At 30.7% G+C, this 16,362-nt stretch overlaps 1 long non-coding RNA gene across 3 annotated transcripts; it reads left to right on the plus strand.

Annotated features, from left to right (window-relative positions):
* Positions 1–306: 306 nt before the first annotated feature.
* LOC112743479 (uncharacterized) lies at positions 307–3,207 on the plus strand. 3 transcript variants are annotated; one of them, XR_003171959.3, is made up of 5 exons: positions 307–585; positions 661–716; positions 1,474–1,556; positions 2,434–2,538; positions 2,967–3,207. It is a non-coding gene; the product is annotated as an uncharacterized lncRNA (long non-coding RNA). The 3 variants fall into 3 exon arrangements; XR_003171960.3 differs by having other exon boundaries at positions 2,434–2,525; XR_011870972.1 differs by having other exon boundaries at positions 309–585; positions 2,434–3,207.
* Positions 3,208–16,362: the final 13,155 nt, after the last annotated feature.

Consider the following 16,362-nt stretch of genomic DNA (forward strand, 5'->3'; position numbering starts at 1 on the left):
ATTAAAATTTTAAAACTAATTTTATAAATATAAAATTAGGTTGAATACTATTAATAATTTTAAATTAAAAAATAATTTAAAACTTATTAAAATGATTGTAGAATATTAAAATAAAAGATTCATCATATCGTAATTAATTTAAATTATTTGAGTGGTTAATTTTGTTCGTTTATTTAAATGCGTATGATAAATTAATTCTTGGTATGTTAGATAAAATAATTTTGTAAAAAATAAAAATATAAGGCTCATTATATATAATATATCAATTTTATTATCTTAATTTAAAAAAATTAAAAACTCATTTTCTAAACCTATACTACTCGTAAGTTAGGTGAACCGTGAACAAGAACTGAAGAAAATTGAAACAACCCCCCATTCTTTCTTTCCCCAATTCATAACCCTAGCCCCTCATTGCCGCCGCCGTCCCAAGCTCTCAGCACATCGTCTTCATCTTCGTTGGCTTCTCCATTCGTCGAAGGTTAGTGGCGTCCGCTCTTGGGGTACTGCGCTCGTTAAGATCTCTCCTTACACCTCCGCCGTCGGCATCGGTGTCTCCATCGGTGTCTCAATTCTCAGTGCTGCTTGGTACGCTGTTTCCCTTTTCCGTTTTAGATTTTGTTAATTTATTTTTCTGATAATCTTCTTTTTGGATTTGCGAAGGGGGATTTACGTGCTGCAATCAAGGCTCCCTGAATCACTTCCACGAATCTCATTAGGTACGAGCCATATATGAAATAAAATCGTTGCTGAGGCATCTTCTTCTTGTTGCTATTAGCCTTCTGTTGTGCTGATTTCACATGGTTCTTGGCACCTTGAGCTACTGATTTCATGGTGGTGTTCCACCTGCAATAGCCTTGATCCTTCAGCACCTCCACCACTCCAATAGTGGTGGATGCAACAGCCATAACTCCGCGACACATTTCGGTGTTTAAGTAGTAGTTGAAACTATGTTATCAATGGTAGAAAATGTTGCTATGATTGAGAATACTTTCAATAACAATAACTGCTTTATATAGAGAATAACACTTCGATTTTTGAGGAAAACTAGAGCCTGTTATTTTAGTGGACGATGTGGACCCAATGCTGTTGCTAATGAGTTACATCTTGGTTTCTTTTCTTTTGTGAAATTTCCTTTTCTTTTTTAGTATATAAATCATTTTTATTGATGGAGATGATGTATTTCATTATTTCTGATATATGATGAGTTGCCGAGTAGCCTTTTGTTTTGTGCGGCACCACACATGTTTTTTGGCATCAGCAAATACAGTGAAGAGATTGAAAATTTTAAGAATCATATATGGCTCGTATGTATACTTCAAGACTTGTTAATAATCGTATAATTTGAAAGGTAAATGACGATGTATTAAAAAAACTTCATTCAAAGAAAAAGTTCAATTTATCTTATACCAATTTTTTTTTTCAACTATCTAAGATTCTGAGTACCTTTTAACACTCATATTCAAATTTTTCCAGGTCTTATTTTTCTATCCTCCATAAAAAAGTGGCCTCTTAAATGCCTGGATCTTCTCTCTTTTTGCTTCCCTAGAATATTAAAGGTTAGATGTACAGTTAATGAACTTTTATCTTTCCCATATTCAAATCAACAGCTAATGATATTCTTACTTGTATTTAAACTCTTGTCAACAGTAGTTTATATATGTATTTATACAGTGAGCAGGAATAAAGTCTTCTACTTGTTTCTCTTACAATTTAAATTTATGTTCATACGATCATTTAGTTAAGTTTTAGTGTTTTTGGTTTTAATTATGGTCCATTGAGTGAACCCCTTCCATGAGTGAGTTGAATGAAGAAAAAAATGCTTGTAAATTGACTTTAATATAAAAATATTAATTTTTGTGTTTGATTCTTAAAACTAAATGATATATTTCTAGCATAAAGCCCATATCATAGTCCCAACTACTCAATAATTTTTTATTTTTCAAAGGCTACAATTGAATTCAAATCCAGGTCACTAGACCCAAGTTCTGCAAAAAAAAAAAAAGGAAGTTATATATATATATATATATATATTGATATTGTGTAGATGGGCCACAGTCACCGTGGATAACATGGCCTTCAAATTGGAGAACTCTTATAATAGCCTTCTTATAAATAATTTTATTCTCCAAAACCCAAAAAGAAAAAAACGATTTTTAATATTAGTATTACTTTTAATTTTTAAAATTTTTGTAAGCTTGAAAATATATTTTCAGATGCACACTCTAATAGATAGTTTACACAAAATAAATAAAGTAATAATAAAATATTGATTAGTGACTTGTTAAGCTGCTGTTTTGTTATGGACTTATGGCACTGAGTGTTTTGAATTTTGAATTTGTGATTTGTGATTTATGATTTGTGATTAGTGATTTTGTTATGCTGCTGGTTTGATTTAATTTAGGGGTGATTATTTTAACTTTGTTTTGTGTACAGGATAATTTTTCGTACTGGTAAAGACAACAGAAGTTACTGCGGCACCGTTTATAACAACTTCATATGGCATCTCAAAATGAAAGAACTAAGCAGTAAATTTATCTTGTAATTGCCATATATAATAATTTGATAGCACATTTAACTAGGGTAGTAAGCGAATATATGGTAGCTAGATTGTCTCTATAATTGACCTATTAGATCATGTTTAGTAAGTTCAGATATTTACATTCTTAGGTTTAATCATGTTTTGTCAAAAGATAGAATGGATTTACCAAGATTTGTGCTGGATTTTTTTCAGTTTTAAGCGACTTCAACAGGGGAGTTGAAGTTCCACTAAAAGATAGATTAAAAACATATAAACATTACCAAATGGCTCAAAACCATAGCAAATTCTCCTTGTTATTTAGTGGTTGAAATGTTCATATTGATTGACTTACTTAACTTGTGCTCCATATTCATTACTCAACTGCACTGCATGCATCATCAAAAACATTTTTGTTCTGTTCTAACTTCTTTATTTCTTTTGCTAACAGGAGAACATGATGTGAAGAAAATATGTTCTATACAAATATAAGATGGGATGGGTCTTATAATGATTTTGGTTATCTAAATGTATTATTTTGATGTGTTCTTTACATTTTGATAAGAGACTTTATCCGATATTACATGTAATGGATAAATGACACCCTATTTTGATTAGTGTTGTAATGGATATCTACTTTTTTATGAAACTTTTATGATTTATATTTATTGAATTTTTCATTCTAAGATTTATTTTGTGATTATCATCATTTTAGAATGTGATTATGCTTTAAAAAAACAAGTTACCATAGATGAGTTATGGCCACGGCCAAAACCGTGACCATAGATAAGCTATGGTCACGGTTTTCTTGCGTGACCATAGATTAACCTATGGTCACGGTAAAAAAAACGTGGCCTAAAATGCCAGAATTTGAACATTGCAACCGTGACCATAGAAACCGTGACCATAAATAAAAAAAACCGTGACCATAGGTCTATGACCACGAGAGAATAGGCCACGGCAGAAAAACCGTGACCATAGGTCAAAAATCGTGACCATAGACCTATGGTCACCCTTTTCACTAGCTACACCGTGACCATAGACCTTTTTTTGTAGTGAAATCTATTTCCAATAAAACAAAATTCAGTCTTACAGACTATCAAAATCATTTCAAATCAACCAATGCAAAAATCTCCAATTTAACAAAATCAGTCAATAGTGAAATCAAACAGATAACCATATTCATCCAAGAAAAAACAAACAATTCATAAGACTTACATAATAACCAGAAATACATTTCGCACATCATATCAATTTACAACAATTCCAATTTAAATAAATTAGTTTTTATAAAAATCTCCTACCTTGACTCGTCGAAACCATAACCCAAATGCGTCAACAGAACCTTTTGTCTCAACCCGAAACCAACGGCAACTGCAAACTCAGTCCCTAACCATTCTCGCAACAACTACATCAACTTAAGAGCGACATACAACAATCAGAACTCGAACCTATGTTACCAAACCTCAAAGTTTATAACCAAACATAACAGAATACTAACGCAGGGGTTTCCGAAACATAAATACTTACTGTAAAGACAAAACAAAGCAACCAAAACTCTGAGTCGACCCGACAGCAGCTCCGACAATAACCTCGAGTGACAGCGGCGAGCAAAAATCTTGGTGACAGTGACTGTAATAACCACGCATTGTCAAAAATCTTCCCAGAACCCAAAAGAACAGAAACTAACTTAAAACCCTTACCAGCAATGGATCTCAGTGGTGGCAACGGCGGATCTGACGACGGTTCAGACGAAGACGGCGACAGCGACACCACACACGCGTCCCATCTCTCCTCGCGAACTCTCTCTCTCTCCTTGGCTTCAATAGTGATGACGGCGGCGACGGCGACAAGTCGGGCAGGACGAACCGGTGATGCGAGGATTTTCGTCGGTCTAAAACTTCTCAAAATAACTCCATTGCAAGTATAGTTCTAAATCGACAAGCAATCCTCAGTCAATATTTAAATTATTTGTCACAAGTACAAACCCAATAAAATAACCGAAGTATTGAAACTTCGGGTCGTCTCTCAAAGGAATTGCAGGGAAGTGTACTTCTTATTGGTTATGGTTTTGTATATTTTTGGGTTTTGGGTTTGATAACAAGAAAATATAAAGTGCGAGAAAATAAACTAATAACTAAGAAAAGTCCTAGCAAGGGTCGAGAATTGGAATTCCTATCCTAATTGTCATCATCAATTGTGATGGTAATTGCCTTTTGCTCTCACTTAGTTAACCTCTAACAATTGAAGGAAAGTTAAGTGAGCGAAATCAACTTGAGTTCACAAGTCCTAATCAAAGACTAGATTTAGTGAAGCTCAAGCCAACTAGCAACTTTCAATCACCAATCAACAAGAGAATTTGACAATTCAAGAGTCTCCAAATTACTCAATCCAAGCCAAGAACACAAAAATCTATTTTAAATTCCAACCAAGTATTTCATCAAACACTTGGAAGGTACAAAATAAAAACATGAAAAATTAACAAGAAATAGTAAAATCTAAGACTAGCAATTACAAGAAAACAATAACAACAAATTAAAGAAGGCAATCGTGAACATGAAAACGTAATTTTCATTAATAGGAATCAAGGGAAATAAGAAGAAGTCATAAACTAAATTGGCAACATAAAAAAATCAACAAGCGTAGTAGATGAACTAAAGTATTAGAACAAATAAAGGTAGAAGAAAAACTAAACTAAAGCAATATGCAGATCTGAATTTGAGAAGAAATAAAACTAAGAGAAATCCTAAAACCTAGAGAGAGGAGAGATCTTCTCTCTCTAAAAACCTACATCTAAACCCTAAAGTGTGTGAATGAATGAATTGTTAGTCTCATCCTCCTTCACTCCCATCATCTTGTCTTCATTTTCAGGCTTGAAATTGGGCCAAAAGCAGCCCAAAAATCGGCCCCAGTGTATTCTCTTTATTGTAGCACGTGACGCTCGTCACGCGTACGCGTCGGTCACTCGCACGCGTCGCTAGACAATGCAATTGTCTGGGAATATGGCTTGGTGATGCGTACGCTTCAGCCACACGTGCGTGCTATCTCAGCTTCTCAAATCTTCAATTCCTTATGTTCCTTCCACTTTTGCATGCTTCCTTTCCATCCTCCAAGCCATTCCTGCCCTATAAACTCTAAAATCACTTAACAAACACATCACAGCATCGAATGGTAATAAGAGAGGATTAAAAATTAGTGATTTTAAGGCCTAGAAAGCACATTTTCAATTATAGCACAAAATTAGGAAGGAATCTTAAAAACATGAAAATTATGTGAATAAGTGTGAGAAAAGGTTATAAAATCTATTAAATTAAGTACAAGATAAACCCTAAAAATTGGTTTATGAACTGGCGGCGACGGGTCAGACACGTGTCTTCTCTCCCCACGGCTGAGCTCCCTCGCGCGCGTTCTTCCTTTCTCTTCCCTCTGCTCTTCGCGCTCTCTCCCTCCTCTTTGCAACACGGCGGCACGGCAGCAGCTGGACGTGGTGGCAGAGGCGCAAATGGCAACGGCAGCCTCCCTCCTCCTTCCTCTTCGGATCGCAACTCCCTCTCTTCTCTCCTTCCCCTGCTTCTGTCTCCCCTTTCTTTTTCTTTCTTTCTTTTTTTGATGTGTGTGTGCGTGTGTTCTGTTCGACAAAAGGGGGCTGCGGCTGCTGTTTGTGTTTGGGGGCTTAGGGTTCAATTTGGTAAAAGTTAGGATTAGGATTTGTGTATTGTAATTAGGGATTTTGGATTAACTAGGGTTTGAAAATTCCTAAATCAATTTAGGTTATATTGTATTTATTTTAAAATCTAATTTAATCTCTCAAAATTACTTTAAAGCTATTATTTAATTACCAATATGCTAATTAACTCTCAATAAAATATTTTAACTTAAAATATAAAATAATATAATTAATTTTCTCTATTTATAAAAATTAAAGTATTAATTTATATAAATATAAATTATTTAAATTAATTTATATAAAATTCTTATTAATTTATAATTACTAACTTTATATTTTAAATATAGAAAATAGCTCAATATATAATTGTAAAATTATATAATTCTAAAACTTTAAATTGTAAATAGAAAAATAATTCATAATTATAGAGTTTGGATAAAAATCTTAATTTATTTCAAATTCAATTAATTAAAATTGTCTTTAATTATTTTTAATAAAATAATTTTTTAAATTAAAACTATAAATAAATATATAATTTAAAATTAGTTCAAAATAGAATTTTCAAAAATTTTGATCGATTGATCGGTAGTTTTATCAACTAAAGGAGGAAGACAAACCTCTTTTCCACGAATAGGAATGCGACCAGTATTGCGTAAGGATGTCTGAGAGTCTATAACAATCTTGAAGCAGACAACTCTACCTCATGAGTAAGCCTCTGAGTTTCATTTCCAGAAACAGATCGAATAGAATTAGGTTCATTGTAAGGAGTTTTTGGAAGTTGTTGATGTGAGGATGTGATAGGTTAAGTTAAGGGTTTTGTGTTGATGGTTAAACCTAAGATGAGGATGAGCTAATAGACAGAAGAGGTATAGATGAGTTAGTAATAAACTATTAAGTACTATTAATGAGAGAAGAGCAAAGATAAAAGAGGCCGACAGAAGATATGAGTTCTATGATTGTCTTCATCATCATGAGGATCAATATATCACAATTTTAACATTAACACGGGCTTAAGTGTCCAAAAATGGTTTGTGAGAGGTTATTTGTCATTTTTTTTTTTCACGAATTAGAACTAATCGGTCCCTAACTAATGCAACAGCTCCTTGTGTTAGTCTTTTGTCAATTCGAGAGTGACAATAAAACACATAACCACTAGCAAGCACGGGCACACAAAGAGTGAATACCCTATCCGGTCTCTGACAATTATTTCGAAAGGACAACGAGGCCCCCATGAAAAAAAAACACTCAATCCGGCTCCTGATAATTTTTTTTGGGACTGATTAGCCCCTGTGCCAAAAAAAATAACATTGATTTTTTTTTGGCACAGGGGCCTCGTTGTCCTTTCGAGGTAATTGTCAGGAGCCGGGTTAGATTTTTTTTTTTATCAGGGGCCGGGTTGGAGTTTTTTTTTTGTCAGGGGCCTTATTGTCTTTCAAAGTAATTGTCAGGGGCTGATTTGAATTTTTCTCGGTACAGAAAATACTCTGAGAGGGCAGTTGCCTCCACTAAGATTTTTAAAAAAAAATTAGAAATTTTATAGTATATGAATATTTGTTCTCACTATAAATCATTATTTTCTCCCACAACATAATTAAAAGTAGAGTAGTTATCCAAATTTGTCTCTGAAAATTTTAGAATCAGACACTTTAGTCCCTAACTTTTAAAATACACAAAAACCTCCTCAACTTTTAACTCCAGTAGATAAATTAGTCTCTGGCCTTGTTTTTCTATCAAGAATAAATGACCATTTGTACTCATGAAAGATGAAAACGCTAACATATGTATCCACACTAGATTGAAACTAAACTTGTACCCATGCAAGATGCCCTCCGTGTGACAAAAGTACCCTGTTTTTGGAGGGTTGGAGTGCCACGTAGGGTACTTTTGTCACACGGAAGACATCTTACATGCGTACAAATTTAATTTTAATCTAGTGTGAGTACATATGTCAGTGTTTTCATCTTTTATGAATACAAATGGTCATTTATTCTTTCTATCAATGATAAACAAAAAATACTGACATAGAAGTCTGAACTAGCACACTACATAAAAGTCTGAACTAGCACACTACATAATAGTCAGTTATCTATGTATACAAACAAAACAAATTAGTCTTTAGACTATGTTACAAAACTATATCATTTTGGAGACTCTCCATTTTGAACCCATGTCTTATTCAATTCAACACATCCATGATATTGCCAAATGCTCCAACATCGATAAATATAAGCCATCTTGCACACAAAATGTCTCTAGGAATTTTCTCCTAATATTAACAATAACTTTGAAATCTTTGAAATCAAGTAGAGTCACTATATGCTCCAACTTTTTCCAAGATGATAACATCAACAACAACAGTGACTTTTTTACCTCCATTTTTTCCTCATTCGTGCTTCCTGATTCTTAGGAAATAGAAATGTTGAATACAGGAACAAATATAGATTAGGAACTTCTTGACATCTCGCACAACTTCAGTGACATCTCCAGTGAGCCCCAGCACCTTGCATGCCTACCATCGCTGGAATACATCCAGAAGAGCAATGACGCTAGCAATGGAGGTAATCAAGAACAGCAGACGAAGTTAGAGCCTTGAGTAGGGTTCTTGTAGAGGGGGAATTTCGATGCGGTTTTCAAGGAAAGAAGATACTTCATTGCCGCCATGGCCATCATAGACACCAAGGAAGATGGCATTGGTGGTAAGGTTGAAGCTCACTACGATCTTCTCTGGTGTTGCCAGTGGAAACAACTGCAAAAGAATACATGTCGCACGAGTGTTTTGTGAGTTTTCTTGTCCACAACAATAGATCTTTGCCACCGTATTTCTACTAATTGCTTAAAAGAGCCAGTTTTTCAATTTCTTTAGGTGTTGTAAACAATTCAGAAGAAAAACAAAAAAGAAAAGAATGAGAACAAGAATTCGAAGAAGAAAGAAGAGAATTAGACCCTCCAAAACAACGTAGTTTTATAACAGGGTTCAAGGACTAATTTATTTTGTTTTTCCACATGGATAACTGACCGCCATGTGTACTAGTTTAAGCCTTCATGTTAGTATTTTTTGTTTGTTATTGAAAAAAACAAGATTAAGAACTGATTTATCTATCGAAATTAAGAGTTGAGGGGTTTTTTATATATATATATTTCAAAAGTTAAAAGATTAAATGTTCAATTCTAAAATTCTCATAAATTTGAGTAATTACTCTTAAAAATATATTTTAAATTTTATTTTATTATTAAAATTATTTTATTAATTTAATTTCTGTAATAGTAAAAATTATTTTATTAAATTTAATTTGATAGTAACAATAAATAACAAATAAAATCTAAACTTATTATTTTACTCTATCTAAAAAGCCTTTAGAAATAATACTAATATTATGATATTATTCTATCTCTCTACCTTTTTACTTTTGACAGCTAAATCCTAATTTTTTAATTCACCCTCCTTTTTCACCTTAGTATCACTTTATTCTCTTATTTCTCTCTATCTTTGGCGGGCACGGATTCGATACGCTTAGTATATTTGCACACCGAAACGCCAAAAAATTGTGTAGCGCACCGGTCAACCAAGCAGGCCCAAAATAAAAATGTTCATTTTAGTGAAGTTTTGTTTGCAATTACTTAAAAAATAGATGGGTTATTTATTAATTTTTTAAATAAATATATTTAGTTTAGTTGTTAAAATTAGTTGGACCATTAAGTAATTATTACTGTCGCCTGCCTCCTCCGCCTCCTGGTTTTCTTTCTCTTCTTCCTCCGCCATCACAAGCCACCCTTTTTATTATCTCCACCGCCAACAACGACTCAAACCTTTCCACTGCCTCTCCTACTGGCTCCCTCGTTGCACTACCAACTCTTCTCCTCCCCACTCAGACATGGTGGCTTCGGCATCGTCTTCTCCGGCACGTCCAAAGTCCATTGCCCACACTCCTTGGTTTCGTCTTAACAACCTTCTGCCGCGAAGGGCTAGTGTTTATCAAGCTGGCGCAATCGATAGGACTAGTATTCCTTGATCTACCACCACACCTTGGAGGGGAAGCTTGCTTATAGCATCTTCCGTCTCCATAAAAATCTCTATTTTCTACTAATTGACCACTATATACTCACCAGAATCTACTTCAGAAGAATGCTCAATACAATTCATATTACTCCAATTTTTTAAAATCCCTAAAAATTCCAATACCCCAAATCAAACAAGATTTCAGATTCAGATTACTGTTCCAGCACTACAACGACCAAAATATATACAGATACGATTTCAATTTTAAATCACTGCTAATTTCAAAGTTCAAAATTTCGAAACAATTCCAGTGATAACCATAAAATGCGTTGTGCGATTCAACTCTTCGACGAACATCACCAAACAGGGGAGAATGTGGTGGGCCATCACAATAGAAACCAACCAAAATGCCTCCCACCCTTGCTGTAGCAAATGGGCAGATTTTATTTGTTATATTCATTTTATTAACTATAGTAATATACTTTGGAAAATTAGTTTTTTTAGACTAATTATATTTATTATAGTTAAATGATATAGAGAATAATTTTATTAATTATAGTAAAATGTCATGTGAAATTAATAATTTTAGAATAATTTTATAAGTTATAGTAACATAATTTAAGAAATTAATTATTGTTTTGAGTAATTTTATTAATGAGAAATTAATAATTATGTTAGATTATTTTTATTAATTATATTAATATGTCATGAAAAATTATTAATTGTTTAGAGTATTAATCACAGTAAGATGTTGTAAAAAAATAATATTTTTATTAATTAAGATGTTATAAAAAATTAATATTTTATTAATTATTTAAGGTTTATTATTTAGACTTTAGGGTTTAGGGTTTAGAATAGGATTTTTTTTTTCTTCTTATCCTTGATATGCGTCCATCTTTTTTTTTTTAACCTTAAAATTTATTACATATTAATTTTCCATAGTATATTATCATGATTAATAAAATTACTTTAAAATTTTACTAATTTCTCATATTATATTACTATAATTAATAAAAAAGAACTAATTTCCTAAATCAAATTATTGTGACCCATAAAATTATTTTAAAAAATTACTAATTTCACATAACATCTTTCTATATAATGAATATAATTATTCTCCATATTATTTAACTATAATTATTAAATTAAAATTAATATAACAAAATTACTATATATATATATATATATATATATATATATATATATATAATCAAGTTACTCTTAAAATTACAAATTTAGGATTTAACATTTAGGACTTAGAATTTAAGATTTTAGATTTTTTTTTTCTTCTTATCTTTGATATACGTGCATTATTCTTTTATTTGAACATTAGAACTTACTACATGTATTTTTATTATGAAAAAGTATAGGTAGACAATGAAAATATTAAATAATGTGAATAATGGATATATCGGATATTCAATTCAATAGATGTGCGGATGATTATCCAAATATTAAGATTTAGATGGGGTAATTTGGGAATGTAGTGTGTTTTACTTTATTGGGCCAATTTTAGAACCTATTGTTGAAATTGTTCACAAAAACCATTGTCTACCTAGCAAAGTCCTTTTACCATCTTCGATTTATTCTCCAAATCAGTGATAACACCTATTAATTTAATAAAACTAATAAAAAAAATTCTAATTTTTTAAATTATATTACTATAACCTATAAAGTTATTCTAAAAAATTACTAATTTTACCTAACATCTTACTATATAATTAATAAAATTATTCTTCATATCATTTAACTATAATTAATAAAATTAATATAATAAAATCACTAATTATATATATATATATATATATATATATATATATATATATTATAATTAATCAAGTTACTTTAAAAATTACTCATTTAGTGTTCTGAATTTATGATTTATGGTTTAGGGTTAAATTTTCTTTTTATTCTCTATATACGTCCATCTTTTCATTTAAACCTTAGAACTTATTACGTATATTTTTTTTTTTCATTTATTTCTCAAATTATTGGTAACACCTGTCAATTTAATAAAATCAATATAAAAAACTACTAATTTTTATAGCATCTTATTATTATAATTAATACTCTAAATAATTAATAAATTTTTATGACATATTACTATAATTAATAAAATTACTTTATAAATTTAATAATTTTTCAGATTATATTACTATAATTAATTAAATTACTAAAAAATAACTAATTTCCTAAATTATATTATTATAACTTATAAAATTATTCTAAAAAGTTACCAATTTCACATAACATGTTACTATATAATTAATATAATTATTCTCCATGTCATTTAACTATAATTAATAAAATAAATTTAACAAAATCACTAATTTTTAATATTATATATATATATATATATATATATATATATATATATATATATACTATAATTAATCAAGTTACATTAAAAATTACTAATTTAAAGTTTAGGGCTTAAGATTTATCGTTTAAGATTAGGATTTATGATTTATGGTTTAAGATTTTAGAATTTTCTTCTTATCTTTATACATGTCCATCTTATCATTTGATCCTTAGAATTTACTACGGATACTTTTTCTATTTTCGATTTATTCCCCAAATCAGCGATAACGCCGGTCAATTTAATAAAAATAATCTAAAAAATATGAAATTTTTATAGCATTTTACTATAATTAATACTTTAAATAATTAATAATTTTTTATGATATATTAAAATAACTAATAAAATTATTTTATAAATTTACTAATTTCTCAGATTATATTATAATTAACAAAATTATTAAAAAAATATATTTTCTAAATCATATTACTATAACCTATAAAATTATTCTAAAAAATTACTAATTTTATATTACATTTTACTATTATAATTAATTAAATTATTTTCTATATCATTTAACCATAATTAATAAAATTAATATGACAAAATAACTAATTATATATATTATTAATAAAACTAAGAGAGTACATAATAAAACTAAGAGAGTACATAATTAATATTCTTAGATGAGTATGGGGAGATTATACCATTTGAGCTATTATTCATTGGCAGAGTTTTTTTTTCTTATCCTTAATATACGGCCATCCTTTCATTTGAACCTTAGAATTTATTACGTATATTTTTTTATTTTCGATTTATTCTCCAAATTAGCGATAACACCTGTCAATTTAATAAAATTAATCTAAAACATACTAATTTTTTATAGCATCTTACTATAATTAATACTCTGAATAATTAATAAATTTTTATGACATATCACTATAATTAATAAAATTAATCTAAAAATTATTAATTTCTCATATCATATTATTATAATTAATAAAATTATTTTATAAATTTACTAATTTCTCATATTATATTACTATGATTAATTAAATTACTAAGAAAAGAACTAATTTTTTAAATCATATTACTATAACCTATACTATAGGTCTCCATGTAAAAAAAATTAGTCTATATAAATCCAATCTTCTTTTCAGATGGGTATTGCGTGAATGGATGCAACCAAGTCCAATCCAACTGTGTGCTAACATGACCCGAACCAAAACATCTTGTGCCTCTCCTTAGCCAGTCTCTCGCCCACCATTTCCATGTCGTTTCGATCCTTCGCTGCTAAACATCTGCCCAGACCAAAACACTAGTATTTGTCATTCATGTTCCACCAATGACAATAAGAGATTAAGGTAATAAATTTTTCAATTTCACCGTTTAGTGATTGTTTAACCGGTAATTCACACGGAGTAACTTCTTGCAACTCAAACGGCATAAAAGCCACGAAGGTGAGTGACAGCAATAAACGTTTACGAAAAATCTCTTTTCTCAGCCCAATTTCATCTTTCTTTAGTTTAACATAAAACAGAATAATTAATTCTAATTAATTTAAATTTACAAAATCATAAATTTTTGCTGTATTAAATTATTAACCCAGATAGATATTACATCTATAATAATAACCACCAAAAAATTAAAATTTTTAAAGTGACTTCTATGACACAACTTACAAAAAATATTCACTAGTTAATCAAAAAAGATAAATAACAGGATAATCTCTACCGTTAAATTAAAAAATAAAAAAATCCAACAACTCTTTTTACCTGACGTACGGGTCAACCAAAATTAAATGTTAGGCATACTGATCAGTCAAACACGTACGGCGCATGAAATCCGTGTCCATCTTTGGCTCTATCTAACTTCTCACTTTCTCAACTCAAGTTTTTTAGTGAAGAAGTTTACTCGAACTTAACCTTCATGAGGTATGGCTTTTTTCTTTTTCTTTATTTAACTATTGTTATTTCAAAAAATCAACTATTCAAGGTGTTTATGTAATTTTTTAATCTCTTCAATATTTTATTTTCAATTTTTATTGTTTATTTGTTTCTTTTTCTTATATTATAAATTTTTAGTAATATAAATTTATATATTATGTTCCTTTGCTTAATTGTTATGTATTATGCATATTCATAAAATTATTTATGTCATTTTTTTTTAAAATTAAGTTATATTATACATGTAGCAATTTATTGGTACGGCCAACAATAAACTTTTAAATAAAACTCTAATTTATAATAGATTAATTCTTGGCCTGTCAGGATGAAATACCTTCAAAAACAAAAAAAAAAAGTTGTATATAAACTTTAGAAATAACTTTATTAATATACTAATTTAGAACATATATTTTTTTTAATAATAAGAATAAAAAATATTTTAAAAAAAACTATTGTTAAAATAAAAGATAAATGGTTGAATGACATATATAAAAAAATATTTAATCAAACTAATAATAAAACAATTATTCAGCATTCTTAAAATATGAAGACAAGATAGAAGGCAAATATCTTAAAGATTTGAACTAAAAAAAAGTTAGTACCCAGTGTAAATTTTTTATTTTGTATTTTGATAATTAATGTATATTTATTTTTTATACTTAGGATTAATATATTTTTTACAGTAATATATATTATGTTTGCTCCTACAACATATAAAGTTTTTTTAGTCCGTCGCTAACGATTAGCATACTAAGTTACCAACTTAACATTTTCTGATATGTTGACGAGAAATAAGAAGAAAGGACTGCGTTATTTCATGGCATGTAGAGATAAAAATTGATTTAACTATTTTTTATAATTAGATATTGCTCTGTCTTCTGTGATAATAGATAAAAATTAGAGTGCTTGTACACTCAATTAAAAACTACTAAGATCGATCAAAAGGACTTTATTTGATATATATTTCTAGTCGTTGCCGCCTATTCTAGTTCTTCCCGGGGGTGTATCGAATTTGAATGGCAACAATTAAATAATCCAGGAACGGATGCAATAGTGATATATGCGAATATAAGTAAAACCATAATACTAACAAACGTAATTCAAATCAGATCAGAGTCTGCATTGCTTATGAATTTGTACATAAATCTATAATGCTAATTAAGTGTTACTTGTTTTTTTCTTTTGTCGTGTCCGTTAGACTAAATCAAAATATGTTAAATACGATTTCACCCAAAAACATGATGCTATCACCAATCATTATCAAACAATATATATAGGAAAATGATAATGTTAAAAAATAATCTTATTTAATTTAACATCTATAATTTTATATATATAATATTTATTATTATTCAGTTGGTCGGTTACTCGGTTACTGGACGGTTCTGGGTTGCTTATTGGGTGTGAAGGTGGATCCTCGCTTCGACCTGGGTCCTGGGGACGAGAAACGTGAGCTCTCGACTTCTCAGGTTCTTCGTGAGATGAGGGGGGTGCCACCTGCAAGGACACTCCGATGCTCAAGTTAGTGGGTGTGCAAGTGACGGAGAGGAAAAGGTGTGATGACGTACCTTGGGGGAGGGGTAGGACCCTCCCCTTATATACCTTGTCAGTGGGTGGGCCCCGCGTGGGGAGGCCTCCTTCCAGGAAGCTTCGCTTCCCACAGCTGTCACGTAGCTGTCAGCCGGGACGCGTGTCCGGGTCGTAGACCCGACGGGTTGCACCTTCTGACCCGACCGCGCAGATCGGTTCACCCAAGGACCGGGCGGTAATTTCGCTCAGCTGGGCTGGGCCGTAACAGTGCCCCCAACGGGCCAGTTGCGGTCGCGAGCGCCGTTGATAGCGCGTTCTTTTTCTCCTTCGCAGAGTCGTCGTTTCGCCGGTTCCTCGTGGTGAGGACGCGCCTTCTATGTGCGTGCAGACCTATTCGCTGTTGGGGTG

Source organism: Arachis hypogaea, chromosome 14 (genome assembly GCF_003086295.3).
Source record: "Arachis hypogaea cultivar Tifrunner chromosome 14, arahy.Tifrunner.gnm2.J5K5, whole genome shotgun sequence".
In the NCBI taxonomy this organism is placed as follows: Eukaryota; Viridiplantae; Streptophyta; class Magnoliopsida; order Fabales; family Fabaceae; genus Arachis; species Arachis hypogaea.